Below are 15,920 nucleotides of genomic sequence, written 5' to 3'. Positions count from 1 at the left end.
AACTCTGCTGGTTTAAAGGTGGTCCGGAGTCCGTGTGGGATGAGTTGGTTACGGAGACAGGCACTGAGGAAGCAAATGTGGCTGTGATAGCGGGTTTGTTTCAGGACATGGTTGAAGAGCTTCAGGGTTGAGGAAATGACCTGGGAGTTGCAGTGGGAGAGAGACTCCCTGAGATTCTTGTAGAGAGAGGAGGAAAACTTCTTCAAGGCAGGCATCCTTGCAAGAGGACCCTAGTTTTACCTGCACATCCACTAATATCATTTATTGTATCCGTTGCTCCCGATGCGGTCTCCTCTACATTGGGGAGACTGGACGCCTCCTAGCAGAGCGCTTTAGGGAACATCTCCGAGACACCCGCACCAACCAACCAAATCGCCCCGTGGCTCAACATTTCAACTCCCCCTCCCACTCTGCCGAGGACATGGAGGTCCTGGGCCTCCTCCACCGCCGCTCCCTCACCACCAGACGCATGGAAGAAGAACGCCTCATCTTCCGCCTCGGAACACTTCAACCCCAGGGCATCAATGTGGATTTCAACAGTTTCCTCATTTCCCCTTCCCCCACCTCATCCTAGTTTCTAACCTCCAGCAATACGATCCCCTGACGTGTCCGGACTTGTCCGACCTGCCTAGCTCCTTTTCCACCTATCCACTCCACCCTCTCCTCGCTGACCTATCACCTTCATCTCCTTCCCCACTGACCGATTGTACTCTATGCTACTCTATCCCCACCCCTACCCTCCTCTAGCTTATCTCTCCATGCTTCAGACTCTCTGCCTTTATTCCTGATGAAGGGCTTTTGCCCGAAACGTCGATTTTGCCTGTCCTCGGATGCTGCCTGAATTGCTGTGCTCTTCCAGCACCACTGATCCAGAATCTGGTTTCCAGCATCTGCAGTCATTGTTTTTACCCCATAGATGTAATGAAACCAAGTGAAACAGTAATGGCAGTGTTGGTAATTCTCGTACTAATCAGGGCAAGCAAGAGCACGGCAGGAAGCAAGGGAAGCCTTCAGTGAAATTGCATTGATTTCAAAGCAAGGGGCCTGACAGGTAAGGCAAATGAACTCACAGCGTAGATTGGAGACAATAGACTGGTGAGCCTAACGGCTGTGGTTGCTAAGTTGTGAGAGGGGATTCTAAGAGTTAGGATCTCAAGGCAATTAGAGAGGCGAGGACCCATTTGGGACAGTCAGTGTGGCTTTGTGCGTGGCAAATGGTTAGAGGTGCTCTCTGGTCTTCTGAAAAATTGTTGGTCTTCCAGAACAAGGAGTTGACCTTTCCCAAGTGTTGGAGGCACATTCCAAGGTCCAGGACTACATGCTGAGGGACGCACTAAAGCTTGAAGGCAGCTGCCAGCAAGACATAGTTGGGAAAGACCATTGTCAAAGGTCTACCTGCTCAAGGTAAACAGGGGTCCATTCAGTTATTGGACGTTCCTGGTGCATCAAATACAGTCATAGAGTCACAGAGATGTACTGTATGGAAACAGACCCTTCGGTCCAACTTGTCCATGCCGGTCAGATATCCGAAACCAATCTAGTCCCACCTGCCAGCACCCGGCCCGCATCCCTCCAAACCCTTCCTATTCATATACCCATCCAGATGCCTTTGAAGTTGCCTGTACAAATAAGGGTTTCCTTTGGTGTGTTTGTTGGAGAGCATCACACTCCAATGTTTACTTGGTTTCTTCATGTGCTATTTCACAGAACTAAACTGTGTCTGTGAACAAAATATGATTTGAAAATGCTGGTGTTGCACTGGGGTGTACAAATAGAGGGTGGGGAGTGGAACAGGCTGCCAGAGGGAGTGGTGGAGTGGAGTACAATTTTGTCATTTAAGAAACATTCAGACAAGTCGATGGATGGGACAGATATGGAGGAGTGTGGACCAAATACAGGCAAACAGGACTAATTTAATTGTGAACACAAATACATTAACGACAAAAGGATAACTAGTGAGAGAGTAGGGGGTCCTCAAGGATCAGCAAGGACGGCCTTTGTGTGGAGCTGTAGAAAATAGGAGAGATACTAAACGAGTATTTTGCATCAGTATTTACTGTGGAAAAGGACATGGAAGATTTAAAAAGTCGCGAAATAGATGGTGACACTTTGCAAAATGTCCATATTACAGAGGAGGAAGTGCTGGATGTCTTGAAACGAATAAAGGTGGATAAAACCCCAGGACCTGATAAGGTGTACCCCAGAACTCTGCAGGAAGCTAGGGAAGTGATTGCTGGGCCTCTTGCTGAGATATTTGTATCATCGATAGTCACAGGTGAGGTGCTGGAAGACTGGAGGTTGGCTAACGTGGTGTCACTCTTTAAGAAGGGTAGTAAGGACAAGCCAGGGAACTATAGTCCAGTGAGCCTGACGTCCATAGTCGGCAAGTTGTTGGAGGGAATCCTGAAGGACAGGATGTACATGTATTTGGAAAGGCAAGGACTGATTAGGGATAGTCAACATGGCTTTGTGTGTGGGAAATCATATCTCACAAACTTGATTGAGTTTTTTGAAGAAGTACCAAAGAGGATTGATGAGGGCAGAGCGGTAGATGTGATCTATATGGACTTCAGTAAGGCGTTTGACAAGGTTCCCCAAGGGAGACTGGTTAGCAAGGTCAGGTCTCACAGAATAAAGGGAGAACTAGGCATTTGGTACAGAACTGGTTCAAAGGTAGAAGACAGAGGGTGGTGGTGGGAGGTTGTTTTTCAGACTGGAGGCCTGTGACCAGTGGAGTGCCACAAGGATTAGTGCTGGGTCCTCCACTGTTTGTCATTTACATAAGTGATTTGGATGTGAGCATGAGAGATATAGTTAGTAAATTTGCTGATGACACTAAAATTGGAGGTGTAGTGGACAGCGAAGAAGGTTACCTCAGATTACAACGGGATCTTGATCAGATGGGCCAATGGGCAGAAGTGGCAGATGGAGTTTAACTCAGATAAATGAGAGGTGCTGCAATTTGGGAAAGCAAATCTTAGCAGGACGCATACACTTAATGGTAAGGTCCTAGAGAGTGTTGCTGAACAAAGAGACCTTGGAGTGCAGGTTCATAGCTCCTTGAAAGAGGAGTCGCAGGTAGATAGGATAGTGAAGGCGGCACTTGGTATGCTTTCTTTTATTGTCAGAGTATTGAGTACAGGAGTTGGGAGGTCATGCTGCGGCTGTACAGGACATTGGTTAGGCCACTGTTGGAATATTGCATGCAATTCTGGTCTCCTTCCTATCGGAAAGATGTTGTGAAACCTGAAAGGGTTCAGAAAAGATTTACAAGGATGTTGCCAGTGTTGGAGGATTTGAGCTACAGGGAGAGGCTGAACAGGCTGGAACTGTTTTCCCTGGAGCGTCGGAGGCTGAGGGGTGACTTTATAGAGGTTTATAAAATCATGAGGGGAATGGATAGGATGAATAGACGAAGTCTTTTCCCTGGGGTCCGGTGGTCCAGAACTAGAGGGCATAGGTTTAGGGTGAGAGGGTCAATGATATAAAAGCGACCTAAGGGGTAAAGTTTTGACTTAAAGGATGGTAGGTGTATGGAATGAGCTGCCAGGGGAAGTGGTGGAGGCTGGTCCAATTGCAAGATTTAAAAGGCATTTGGATGTGTATATGAATAGGAAGGATTGAGGGATATGGGCCGGGTGCTGGCAAGTAGGACTATATTGGGTTGGGGTATTAGGTTGGCATGGGCGAGTTGGACCGAAGGGTCTGTTTCCATGCTGTAGATCTGTATGAGTGTACAAGAGTGTGCAGCATGGGCAATTTGGGCCGAACAGCCTGCCTCCATACTGTAAAGTTGTATGATTAGATGACAGCATCCACCGTGTCCTTTTACCTGGAGCAGGTGGTGAAGAATCAGTGGACAGAGCTGAATATAATCTGTGGAATAAATTGTTGAAAGAGGTATTTTGAGCAATACTGGATGGAATAGGCAGGCAGTAAATAGAGGGAAATGTAGCAAATGCGGGGGGATATTTGTTTGTTTGAAGGGCTTGGTCCTGTTGTGAAAAGCATTGAACATAGCGGTTTATTGCAGGATGAAATAAAACGTGCGACATTTATTATGTGTCGATTTGAGTGAAACTGAATTGAACATAGACGCGGTACATAGGAAGCCGCACAAAGTACAAGTGAGCGGCACCTATTGGAAAATCTGATTTTTTGCTTGTAAATCAGGGGAGAGCGCGAACGCAGTCCCCCACTACCACAAATTTTGCAGTCGAGTATCCCGCATTTGGGGACATCGCAGGCGTCAGCACACCCGAAGTGCAATGGGATAGCCTCGTCCTGGGAGAACCACCTTTTTTTTATTTCAAAAATATACTTTATTCATAAAATAATTTGATGGTCTGTACACTTGGTCATGCCATACATATGTAAACATGTACATACAGAGATCAAAACTTATCATTTTTTTGATCATATGCCCATATAATTAGCTCAAGCGTCAGCAGAGCCCAAATGACTGCATGGGCCCCCTGTTCTTCGTTAGGCAGGCAGACTTTACACCGTGGTCTTTCCCCACTGCGCCTTGGCGGCAGCTGCCCCAAGCTTCAGCACGTCCCTCAACACGTAGTCCTGGACCATGGAATGTGCCAGTCTGCAGCACTCAGTCGGGGTCAACTCCTTCAGCTGGAAGATCAGCAGATTTCGGACCACCCAGAGAGCGTCCTTCACCGAGTTGATGATCCTCCAGGCACAGTTGATGTTCGTCTCGGTGTGCGTCCCGGGGCCGTCCTGCAGCAGCTTCCACTGTTGCTGGCTACGTCCAGGCCGGTCATTCTGGCCGGAGACTTCAACTGTATCATTGATGCAGATGGACGATCCGGCGGGGGGGGACAGTAAACTGGACACCACGTCCAGAGCCCTGATGGACATGGTAAAAGATGCCAAGCTGCACGACGTCTTCAGCGCCCCTGCAGACGGAGCGCAGCGTAGATACACCTGGTCACGGGCAGACGGGTCTATCCGCTCAAGGATAGATTACCTGTTTGTGTCCCGAACACTCTCGGTCAGATCCACCGACGTCAAGCCGGTGTTCTTCTCCGACCACTGCCTCCTGCTGGCCGACTGTCACCGACAGGACGAGCAGCGGGCCAGTAAGGGAACGTGGAAGCTGAACACAAAGCTGTTGACCGCGGGAAACATTGAGGAGCTCAAGAGGGACTACGCAGGTTGGAGAACCGTGAAGCCCCTCTTTGAGTCCCAAGCGGACTGGTGGGAAACAGTAAAAGGGAACATCAAGAGGTTCTTCATCCTCAAAGGTGTTCAGGAGGCGAGAGAGAGGCGGGGAAAACTGTCCCAGCTCCAGGAAAGTATGCAGAACCTGTTCCTGCTGCAGACGATGGGGGTGGATGTCACGGAGGACCTCAAGGAGGTGAAGGGCCAGCAAGCCTCGCTCTTTGCTTCGGAGGCCTCCAAGATAATCTTCTGGTCCAGGGTCCGCTCGGTGGAGCAGGACGAGACGTGCTCACGTTTCTTCTTCCAGAAGCTGCACAAAGAGAGCTCTGTGCTCAGCAGCCTGAAGGAAGAAGATGGCTCGCTAACGTCATCTCAGGCTGACGTCATGAGGATCAGTAAATCCTTCTACGCCAGTCTGTATGACGCTAAGCCGACCAACAGCGCGGCCTCCCAGTCGTTCCTGTCCTCTATCACGGAGGTCTTAGACGACAGAACACGCGAGATGCTGGACCAGCCGCTATCTCTGGACGAGCTGACCAAGGCCCTCGTGTCCTTCGGATAGAATAAAACTCCCGGAAGCGACGGCTTACCGGTCGAGTTCTATTCCGCTCTGTGGGACTTGATTGGCCAGGACCTGCTGGAGGTGTGTCAGTATGCTTCGGGCAGGTACCATGAGTGAATCCATGAGGACTCAGGGCATGCGCAGACCAACTGGCAGAGGTCTTCTCGGACATCTTCAACCTCACCCTGCAGCAGGCCACTTGTCCCTGCCTGCTTCAAGAGGGCCAACATTATCCCTGTGCCTAAGAAGGCTCGTGCAGCATGTCTCAATGACTACCGCCCAGTGGCCCGAACTTTGGTGGTCAGGAAATGCTTTGAAAGGTTGGTCATTGCATTAATCAACACCAGCCTCCCCACTACTCTTTGACCAACTCTTTTGCCTATCGGACCAACAGATCCACGTCAGATGCCATATCACTTGCCCTTCACTCCTCCCTGGAACATCTTGACACCAAGAACAGCTATGTAAGAATCCTACTCATTGACTACAGTTCTGCCTTCAACACTATATTCCCTCGAGACTGATTACTAAACTTAGTGTTCTCAGACTGAGCCCCACTCTCTGCAACTGGATCCTCACTTTCCTGACCCACAGGCCACAATCAGTGAAGACTGGGGACAATATTTCATCCTCACTAACACTTAAGACTGGAGCCCGCCCAGGGGTGTGTACTCAGTCCCCCACTGTACTCACTGTGTACCCACGGCTGCATCGCCAAATACCAGACAAATGCCAGTTATAAATTTGCTGATCACATCACCACAGTTGATTGAATCTCAGATGGTGACTGGTGGGGGAAGCTGGGTGATGGTCGTGACTCTCTCTCTCTCTCGAGATCATGCCCTGAGGCCATGTGAGAGTTTGTACCCCAAGTACTGGACTGGGTATTGGCAGAGTTGCATTTTCTCCATGGAGACCCTGTGTCCATCCTTTGCCAGACAGCAGTGCATCCTGTATCCATGATTCAGTGGAGGTGGAGGCCAGTAACAAGTCGTCTGCGTATTGCAGGAGGGTGCTGTTGCATGGCAGGTGTAAAGTAGAGAGGGTACAGTGTGCTGCAGCGGCTTGGACTATGTGGCTCTCAGTGTAACCCTGGGGAGGCCTGGTCCATGTGTACTGGCAGCCGCCGTATGTAAAAGGGAAAAGGTACTGGCTCTCAGGGGACAGTTTGATGGAGAAAAGAGTTGAGCAGAGGTCAGTTACAGAAAGGCAGGGGGAGGAAGCAGGGATGCTGGTGAGTATGGCATTAGTGTCCGGGACCACTGGGGTGCAGGGAATCACAATTGCATTGACAGCCCCCAGATCCTGGAGAAAACATCACTTTACTGGCCTCCCGGGTTTTGGGATGGGTAGGATGGGTGTATTACAGGGATTGCTTGTTGGCACGAGGACACCCTGTTGTAGAAGGGAGTCAATCACCAGCTTGATCCCTTCTACTGCTGATGGGGACAGTGGGTATTGCTGTGGAGATGGCAGGATGGTTCCATGTTTGAGTGTGACAGTGTGTGTGTGGTGGGACGGACCTCACTGACCTGCATGGCTGGGGTGCTGTGGCCACAGTGCTGCTGGAAGCTCTGCTAGCAACAGGGGGTTTTTGTAGGAAGGGGTAGTGCCTGGGGTTTGGGTGGCAAAAGAGGCCTGGAGTGTTGCAGGAGGGCAGCGTATAGAAAACTCATCTTGTCCAAGTCGGGCAAACTGTACCGGGGGGACGGGACCTGACTAAGAGATGCAAAGTGGAGGGGTTACACTTATAAAAGAGAAAGCCCAACCCTGGTCCAACTGAGGGCGACTCGAAGTGTGTGCGAGCACGAGCAGGCACAGTGGGAGCTGGCAGGGTCGGAGGTTCCAGGGCTGTGGGATATTGTTGCCTGCAGCATGGAGTACTGTGTGTATCCGGGATTTCCAGCGGGAGACCCTGAGGGGAGCAGTGGATGCTGGCATCCAACTCGCAAAACCTCTGCCCACCCAGGAGGGCCGCTGGGAATGAAGCAGCAATGATTGCAGTATCGGGGACAGTGACAGGTCCGACGCTGAAGTTGACAGGCTCAGATAGTAGCCCACCATGGGTACTCCCTACTCCCTGATGAGATGCAGCAGGCTTCAAATTATGTGGTGCCCGAAACCAAATGTAATTATGCCAGTATCATTTTCTGAAAGCCACTTTGGTGGTTTGAGAGATTTAGAACCGTCTTCAGACGCAGTTTTACAATTTTCTTTTGTATTTTAATTAAGCCATATAAAGTTCACATTTATTCTTGTGCAGAGTCATTCTGTACCTCAGTCCAGGATGCTGAAATGTTACTTACACTGTATTGCATTTTAATGTATTATTTTTAAAATAAACACACTGCCAAAAACTCTGACAGAGAAGCAGAGTGTAGTCTGATGCCAATTTAAGTATAGTGCGACAACTTTAATCCACTTTAGTCAATTCTTTGACTAGTTAGAGAGTGCCAGTAGGACAGTCATGGTGTGTCAGAAGGGTGGGAGCATTGATACAATATTAATAAAACTTAGGCATAAATTTCAGTTCATAAGCACCACTGGTTCCTTAAAAGAAAAACCATCATAGATCACCAAATAAATAAAAAAATAAATCAAGTCATCTCTGGATCTTGAGTTGCAGAGATTGAAACAGATATTCATAGAGTCATAAAGATGTACAGCATAGAAACAGACCCTTCCGTCCAACCCGTCCATGCCGACCAGATATCCCAACGCAATCTAGTCCCGGCTCTCAGTACCCAGCCCATATCCCTCCAAACCCTTCCTATTCATATACCCATCCAGATACCTCTTAAATGTTACAATTGTACCAGCCTCCACCACTTCCTCTGACAGCTCATTCCATACCACCCTCTGCGTGAAAAAGTTGCCCCTTTGGTCTCTTTTATATCTTTCCCCTCTCACCCTAAATCTATGCCCTCTAGTTCTGGACTCCCCGATCCCAGGGAAAAGACTTTGCCCATTTATCCTATTCATGCCCCTCATAATTTTGTAAACCTCCATAAGGTCACTTCTCAGCCCATTGGCCCATCTGGTCAAGATCCTGTTGTAATCTGAGGTAACCCTCTTCGCTGTCCAGCACACTTCCAATTTTGGTGTCATCTGCAAACTTACTAACTGTACCTCTTATGCTTGCATCCAAATCATTTATGTAAATGACAAAAAGTACCAATCCTTCTGGCACTCCACTGGTCACATGCCTCCAGTCTGAAAAACAACCCTCCACCACCACCCTCTGTCTTCTACCTTTGAGCCAGTTCTGTATCCAAATGGCTAGTTCTCCCTGCATTCCATGAGATCTGACCTTGCTAATCAGTCTCCCATGGGGAACCTTGACAAACGCCTTACTGAAGTCAATATAAATCACATCTTCCGCTCTGCCCTCATCAATCCTCTTTGGTACTTCTTCAAAAACTCAATCAAGTTTGTGAGACATGATTTCCCAAGCACAAAGGACCCTCAGATCTTTGAGGGACGCTATTATCTCCCTAGTTACCCTTTTGTCCTTAACGTATTTGTAAAAACCCTTTGGATTCTCCTTAATTCTATTTGCCAAAGCTATCTCATGTCCCCTTTTTGCCCTCCTGATTTCCCTCTTAAGTATACTCCTACTTTCTTTGTACTCTTCTAAGGATTCATTTGATCTATTCTGTCTATACCTGACATATGCTTCCTTCTTTTTCTTAACCAAATCCTCAATTTCTTGAGTCATCCAGCATTCCCTATACCTACCAGCCTTCCCTTCACCCTGACTGGAATATACTTTCTCTGGATTCCTGTTATCTCATTCCTGAAGGTTTCCAATTTTCCAGCCATCCCTTTACCTGCGAACATCTGCCTCCAATCTGCTTTCGAATGTTCTTGCGTATTACCGTCAAAATTGGCCTTTCTCCAATTTAGAACTTCAACTTTTAGATCTGGTCTATCCTTTTCCATCACTAGTTTAAAATGAATAGAATTGTGGTCGCTGGCCCCAAAGTGCTCCCCCACTGACACCTCAGTCACCTGCCCTGCCTTATTTCCCAAGAGTAGGTCAGGTTTTGCACCTTCTCTAGGAGGTACATCCACATACTGAATCAGAAAATTGTCTTGCACACACTTAAGAAATTCCTCTCTATCTTAACCTTTAAAACTATGGCAGTCCCAGTCGATGTTTGGAAAGTTAAAATCCCCAACCATAACTACCCTATTATTTTTATAGATAGCTGAGATCTCCTTACAAGTTTGTTTCTAAATTTCCCTCTGACTATTGGGGTGTCCGTAATACAATCCCAATAAGGTAATCATCCCTTTCTTATTTCTCAGTTCCACCCAAATAACTCCCCTGGATGTATTTCCGGGAATATCCTCCCTCAGCACAGCTGTAATGCTATCCCTTATCAAAAATGCCACTCCCCCTCCTCTCTTCCCTCCCTTTCTATCCTGCCTGTCGCATTTGTATACTGGAACATTAATCTACCAGTCCTGCCCATCCGTGAGCCATGTTTCCGTAATTGCTATGATATCCCAGTCCCATGTTCCTAACTATGCCCTGAGTTCATCTGCCTTCCCTGTTAGGCCCCTTGCATTGAAATAAATGCAGTTTAATTTATTAGTCTTACCTTATCCCTGCCTGCCCTGACTGTTTGAATCACTTCTGTTCTCAACTGTACCTGTCTCAGATCGATCTCTTTCCTCATTATCTCCCTGGGTCCCAACCCCCCACCTTACTAGTTTAAATCCTCCCAAACATTTCTAGCAAATGTCCCTGCCAGTATATTAGTCCCCTTCCAATTTAGGTGCCATCCGTCCTTCTTGTACAGGTCACTTCTACCCCAAAAGAGGTTCCAATGATCCAAAAATGTGAATCCTCCTCCCATACACCAGCTCCTCAGCCATGCATTCATCCTATTCCTGCCCTCACTAGCTCGTAGCACTGGGAGTAATCCAGATATTACTACCCTTGAGGACCCCCTTTTTAAATTTCTGCCTAACTCTCTGTAATCTTCCTTCAGAGTTTCGACCTTATCTCTTCCAAAGTTGTTGGTTCCAATGTGGACAATGATCTCCTGCTGGCCCCTCTCCCCCGTGAGAACATTCTGCACCCTCTCTGAGATATCCTTGATCCTGGCACCAGGGAAATAACGTGGCCACAGAAACGTCAGTCTGTACCTCTGACCACAGAATCCCCTAGCACCATTGATCTCTTGGAAGCCGACGTACCCCTCGTTGCATTAGAGCCAGTCTCAATACCAGAAACTTGGCTGTTCGTGCTATGTTACCTTGAGAATCCATCAGCCCCTACATTTTCCAAAACAGCATACGTGTTTGAAATGGGTATATCCACAAAAGACTCCTGCCCTAGGTGCTGACCTCTCTCACCCTTCCTGGAGTTAACCCATCTATGTGACTGTATCTGAGACTTTACCCCCTTCCTATAACTGCCATCCATCACATTCTGTTGCTGTTGCAAATCCCTCATCGCTTCTAACTGTCTCTCCAACCGATCCACTCGCTCTGATAAGATTTGCATCCAACAGCATTTATTGCAGATATAATCCACAGTAACCCTTAAACTCTCTTTAAACTCCCACATCTGACAAGAAGTACATATCACTGCAAAGGCCATTTTTGCTCCTTTACAATCTACAGACCCAGAAAATAACACCATCTTATTCCTCTACAAACATTGCCCCAGGTTAAATTAATAGCTATGGCTTATATTTTAAGTTTACTCAAGAGACTTATCTCCAAAAACATATAATCAAGAAAGAATCCACTCTACTCACTACTGCAGCCTTTCTCTTGAACAGACTTAAAACAACGACGAACTTATCTGATTCTGTGCTGTGAACTTGACCCAAACAAGTTCCTCCAAGATTAGTTGTGTATTCCACTGTTTGTTAATTTTCCCAGATGCACTCTGATATCCAGCGATACACAAATTCAAAAGCAGCAAAGGCAGTAACTGTGCAGGTTCTCTCTCTCTCTCCTGCACTGACCTCACCATGTGCTTCCTTTGTCTGCTCTTCTCCCTTTTAAAACTGCTGTTGTTTTGACTTTTTCTTCCCCACAGTTCCAAAACAATGCAACAGCATATAAAACAGCAATTGCTGCTCCTGGAATTCGAGGAAATCACCTCCAGCACCTAAAATACCTCAAAAAAGGAGCAGCTCGAACAGCCATAAATTTTCACCAGCAAGCAAATGTGTATGCAAGGCTGAACACAAAGAGTCAAGGTTTCTCCGAGGTTCAGTGTAGAGGTGCATCCGGGCACGAGGACCTTGTTGAGTACTAACATGAATTGTGTACGGGCTGCCAGACTGTCTCTTCTGTCTGTCTCTCTCTCTGTCTCTCTCTTCTCTGTCTGTCTGTCTGTCTCTCTGTCCCTCTCTCTCTCTCTCTGTCTCCTGCCCTGTGCAGCTCATCCAACCCCCCAGGATCATGTTCCTCAGCAACAAGCTAAGTGTGGGGTACTGAGGGAAAGGGACTGGGAGGGGCCCTGTTTTGTTTAAACAGTTTTGGGGGTGGTGCTGAACACTTCCTTAAACATTTCTAAACTCAGGCCACGAGGGTCACTGTACCTACTTTCCCTATTCTGCTCCCGAACAATATTGGCTGGGGACTTGTGTAAACAGGATATTCCCTACATTATTCTCCGAGCATCAGTGGTTACCCTGGCACTTGGTACTTCCTTGAGAGAGTCAGTGTCCTCGGATCACTGCCTCAGCAAGACAAGTTCGACTTGTTCCCGGGGCGGTCCTTCTCCTGAGGCTTGGGGGTCCCACAACCTCATGGATCTCTGGTTGGAGCTGGGAATAGAGAACAGCCTGCAGCACTGACAAACACAGCCACAAGCAGGACAAACAGATGGGACAATACAGGACAAACACAAGACAGACAGACAAAACAACAGGGCCCCTGCCAATTTCCCACCATCTGGGGATTGCTTAGTATTAAAGCGAAAATGTAACCGGTAATCTCTCCACCGATCTTGCCTCCTTTCTCTGCCCGACCGTCTTTCCCCTGGCTGGATCAGGATCGGGACACAAGTCCTGGCTGAAGTTTGATCACGCGTGTGCCAAATTGTTTAAAGTTTAGGTGATCAATTTCGGAGCCCAGTCTGTGGTTGCTCCCCTTCCGAATTGCCGCAGGAGCTGGCTGCCAAATTCGGTAAAAGTTTGGTGATAAATTGAGGAGCTTACCCCAACGACCGGTAATCTCTCCATCGATCTTGCCACCTTTCTCTTTTTTTTATTTCAAAAATATACTTTATTCTTAAAATACTTTGATGATCTGTACAACTGGACATGCCATTCATATGTAAACATTCCATTTGTTTGCATACCGAAAACAGAGTAATCATTACTATTTACAGGTCTGTACGGTTACATTTTTAGCTGAGGCGTCAGCAGAGCCCAAATGACTGCGTGGGCCCCCTGTTCTTCTTTAGGCAGGCAGACGTTACATGGTGGTCTTTCCCCACTGCGCCTTGGCAGCAGTTGCCCCAAGATTCAGCGCGTCCCTCAACACGTAGTCCTGGACCTTGGAATGTGCCAGTCTGCAACACTCAGTCGGGGTCAACTCCTTCAGCTGGAAGATCAACAGGTTTCAGACTGCCCAGAGAGCATCCTTCACCGAGTTGACGATCCTCCAGGCACAGTTGATGTTCGTCTCGGTGTGCGTCCCGGTGAACAGGCCGTAGAGCATGGAGTCCCGCGTCACAGCGCTGCTCGGGACGAACTCGACAAACACCACTGCATTCCTCTCCAGACTTCCTCTGCATAGGCACATTCCAGAAGGAGGTGTGTGACAGTCACGTCCCCCCCGCAGCCGCTTCGAGGGCAGTGTGCAGTGCAGCTGAGAGTCCGGCCGTGCATAAAGGATCTCACAGGCAGAGCCCTTCTCACCACCAGCCAAGCCATGTCTTGGTGCTTGTTGGAAAGTTCTGGCAATGAGGCATTCTGCCAAATGGCTTTGACAGTCTGCTCAGGGAACCGCTCGATAGGATCCGCCCTCTCCTTTTCCCAAAGGGTCTCAAGGACACTACGTGCTGACCACTTCCTAATGGACTTGTGGTCAAAGGTGTTTTTCTTCATAAACATCTCCACGAAGGACAGGTGATACGGAACGGTCCAACTACTTGGAGCGTTCCGCGGCAGCGAGGCCAGGCCCATCCTTCGCAACACCGGGGACAGGTAGAACCTCAGTACGTAGTGACACTTGGTGTTTGCGTACCGGGGATCCACGCACAGCTTGATGCAGCCACACACAAAGGTGGCCATCAGGGTGAGGGTGGCATTGGGTGTATTTTTTCCCCCATTGCCCAGATCTTTGTACAGCGAGTCCCTTCGGACCCGGTCCATCTGTGAACTCCATATGAACTGGAAGATGGCCTGGGTGACTGCAGCGGCACACGTTCTGGGAATAGGCCAGACCTGTGCCACGTATAATAGCAATGACAGTGCCTCACACCTGATGACCAGGTTTTTTCCCACGATGGAGAGCGACCGTAGCTTCCATCTGCCCAGTTTCTGCCTCACTTTGCTGATACGCTCCTCCCAAGACTTGGCGCACGCCCCAGCCACCCCCGAACCAAATACCCAGCACCTTCAGGTGGTCGGTCCTGACTGAGAAGGGGATGGAGGATTGTTCGGCCCAGTTCCGGAAAAGCATGGCCTCGCTCTTGCCACGGTTTACCTTGACCCCCGAGGCCCGTTCGAACTGGTCACATATGCACATGAGTCTGCGCACGGACAGCGGTCCGAGCAGAAAACGGCGACGTCATCCTTAACCTGCAGGCCCCCGCTGCCAGGAATAGTCACCCCTCTCAGGCTCGCATCCTTCCGGATGGAGTAATCTAGTTAAAATGATGGAAATGGAGCAATCTAGTTACAATGATGATAATTGAAAAACAGTTATCGGATGAATGTCCTGAATCACGATACAATGCAACATCCTGACAGTATCAATGGGATCAGGAGATTCCAGCTCTTTGCAGGTTGGTGAGAATGTCTCTTCTGAAACAGTAAGGGGCTTCCATTGTTCCTGTCCTGGGAACAATGTCCTTGGTGGTGTCTCTCCGTCTGACCTGTTCTTCGTGTGGCTTTGGTATTGCTGTGTTATGAGACTACCCTCGGGGTTGTGGGAGGTTCGCAATCTGCTTTGAGAGTGCAAGATTTCTTTTAATTTTAAAATTTGTACTTTATTCATAGAAATGTCTTTACGTATATGTGTTTTCTCACAAATACAGGGTACAGTAGCATATCAAAGAAGCTATTACACATTGGAGTTTTACTCTAATCAACAAACAAAAGGCATCTCTTAGATTAGATTATTTACTGTGTGGAAACAGGCTCTTTGGTCCAACAAGTCCACACTGACCCTCTGAACAACAACCGACCCAGACCCATTCCCCTACATTTACCCCTTCACCTAACACTGTGGGCAATCTAGCATGGCCAATTCACCTAACCTGCACATCTTTGGACTGTGGGAGGAAACCGGAGCACCCGGAGGAAGCCCACGCAGACATGGGGAGAATGTGCAAACTCCACACAGACAGTCACCCGAGGTGGATACCGAAACGGGGTTTCTGGCGCTGTGAGGCATCAGTGCTAACTACTGCACCACCGTGCCACCCACAAGATTGCTTTTACAGAATATGATAAAGAGGTTTATACCACCCCGATTATAATGGGTCAAACTGAAGTTCAGGCTGTTCTTCCTGCTCCCAAAGAAGAATTGAAGCATGGACTATTTCTAAATGGGGAGAACATTTGGAAATCTGAAGTGCAAAGAGACTTGGGAGTTCTCGTCCACCATTCTCTCAAGGTAAAACTTGTAAGTTGAGTCAGTAGTTGGGAAGGCAAATGCAATGTTGGCATTTATTTTGAGACGAACAAATAACAAAGAAATTTACATGAACAGGCCCTTCAGCCCTCTCAGCCTCTGCCGATTCAGCTTCTCTGTCTAAACCTGCCACCTATTTTCAAAAGCTCTGTGTCGTTTTGTTCCCTCCCCATTCATGTATCTACCTGGATATATCTTCAATGACGTTGTTGTTCTAGCCCCAACCACCTCCACTAACAATGTGTTCCAGGCACCCACAACCTTCTGCCTGATGAACTTTCCACACATATCTCCCCTAAACCTTGCCCCTCTCACTTTGAACATGTGACCCCTAGTGATTGAA

At 48.2% G+C, this 15,920-nt stretch overlaps 1 pseudogene; it reads right to left on the bottom strand.

The window, feature by feature from the left end:
- Window positions 1–4,170: 4,170 nt before the first annotated feature.
- LOC148141022 (U1 spliceosomal RNA) lies at window positions 4,171–4,308 on the bottom strand (annotated as a pseudogene).
- Between the last annotated feature and the right edge of the window lie 11,612 nt (window positions 4,309–15,920).

The sequence above is a fragment of the Chiloscyllium plagiosum genome, unplaced genomic scaffold (genome assembly GCF_037043375.1).
Source record: "Chiloscyllium plagiosum isolate Xiang-an unplaced genomic scaffold, Cpla_swu_hap1 HiC_scaffold_35, whole genome shotgun sequence".
Lineage (NCBI taxonomy): Eukaryota > Metazoa > Chordata > Chondrichthyes > Orectolobiformes > Hemiscylliidae > Chiloscyllium > Chiloscyllium plagiosum.
Note: the sequence above shows the minus strand (reverse complement) of the source record. Positions and strands in the feature narration are given on the sequence as shown.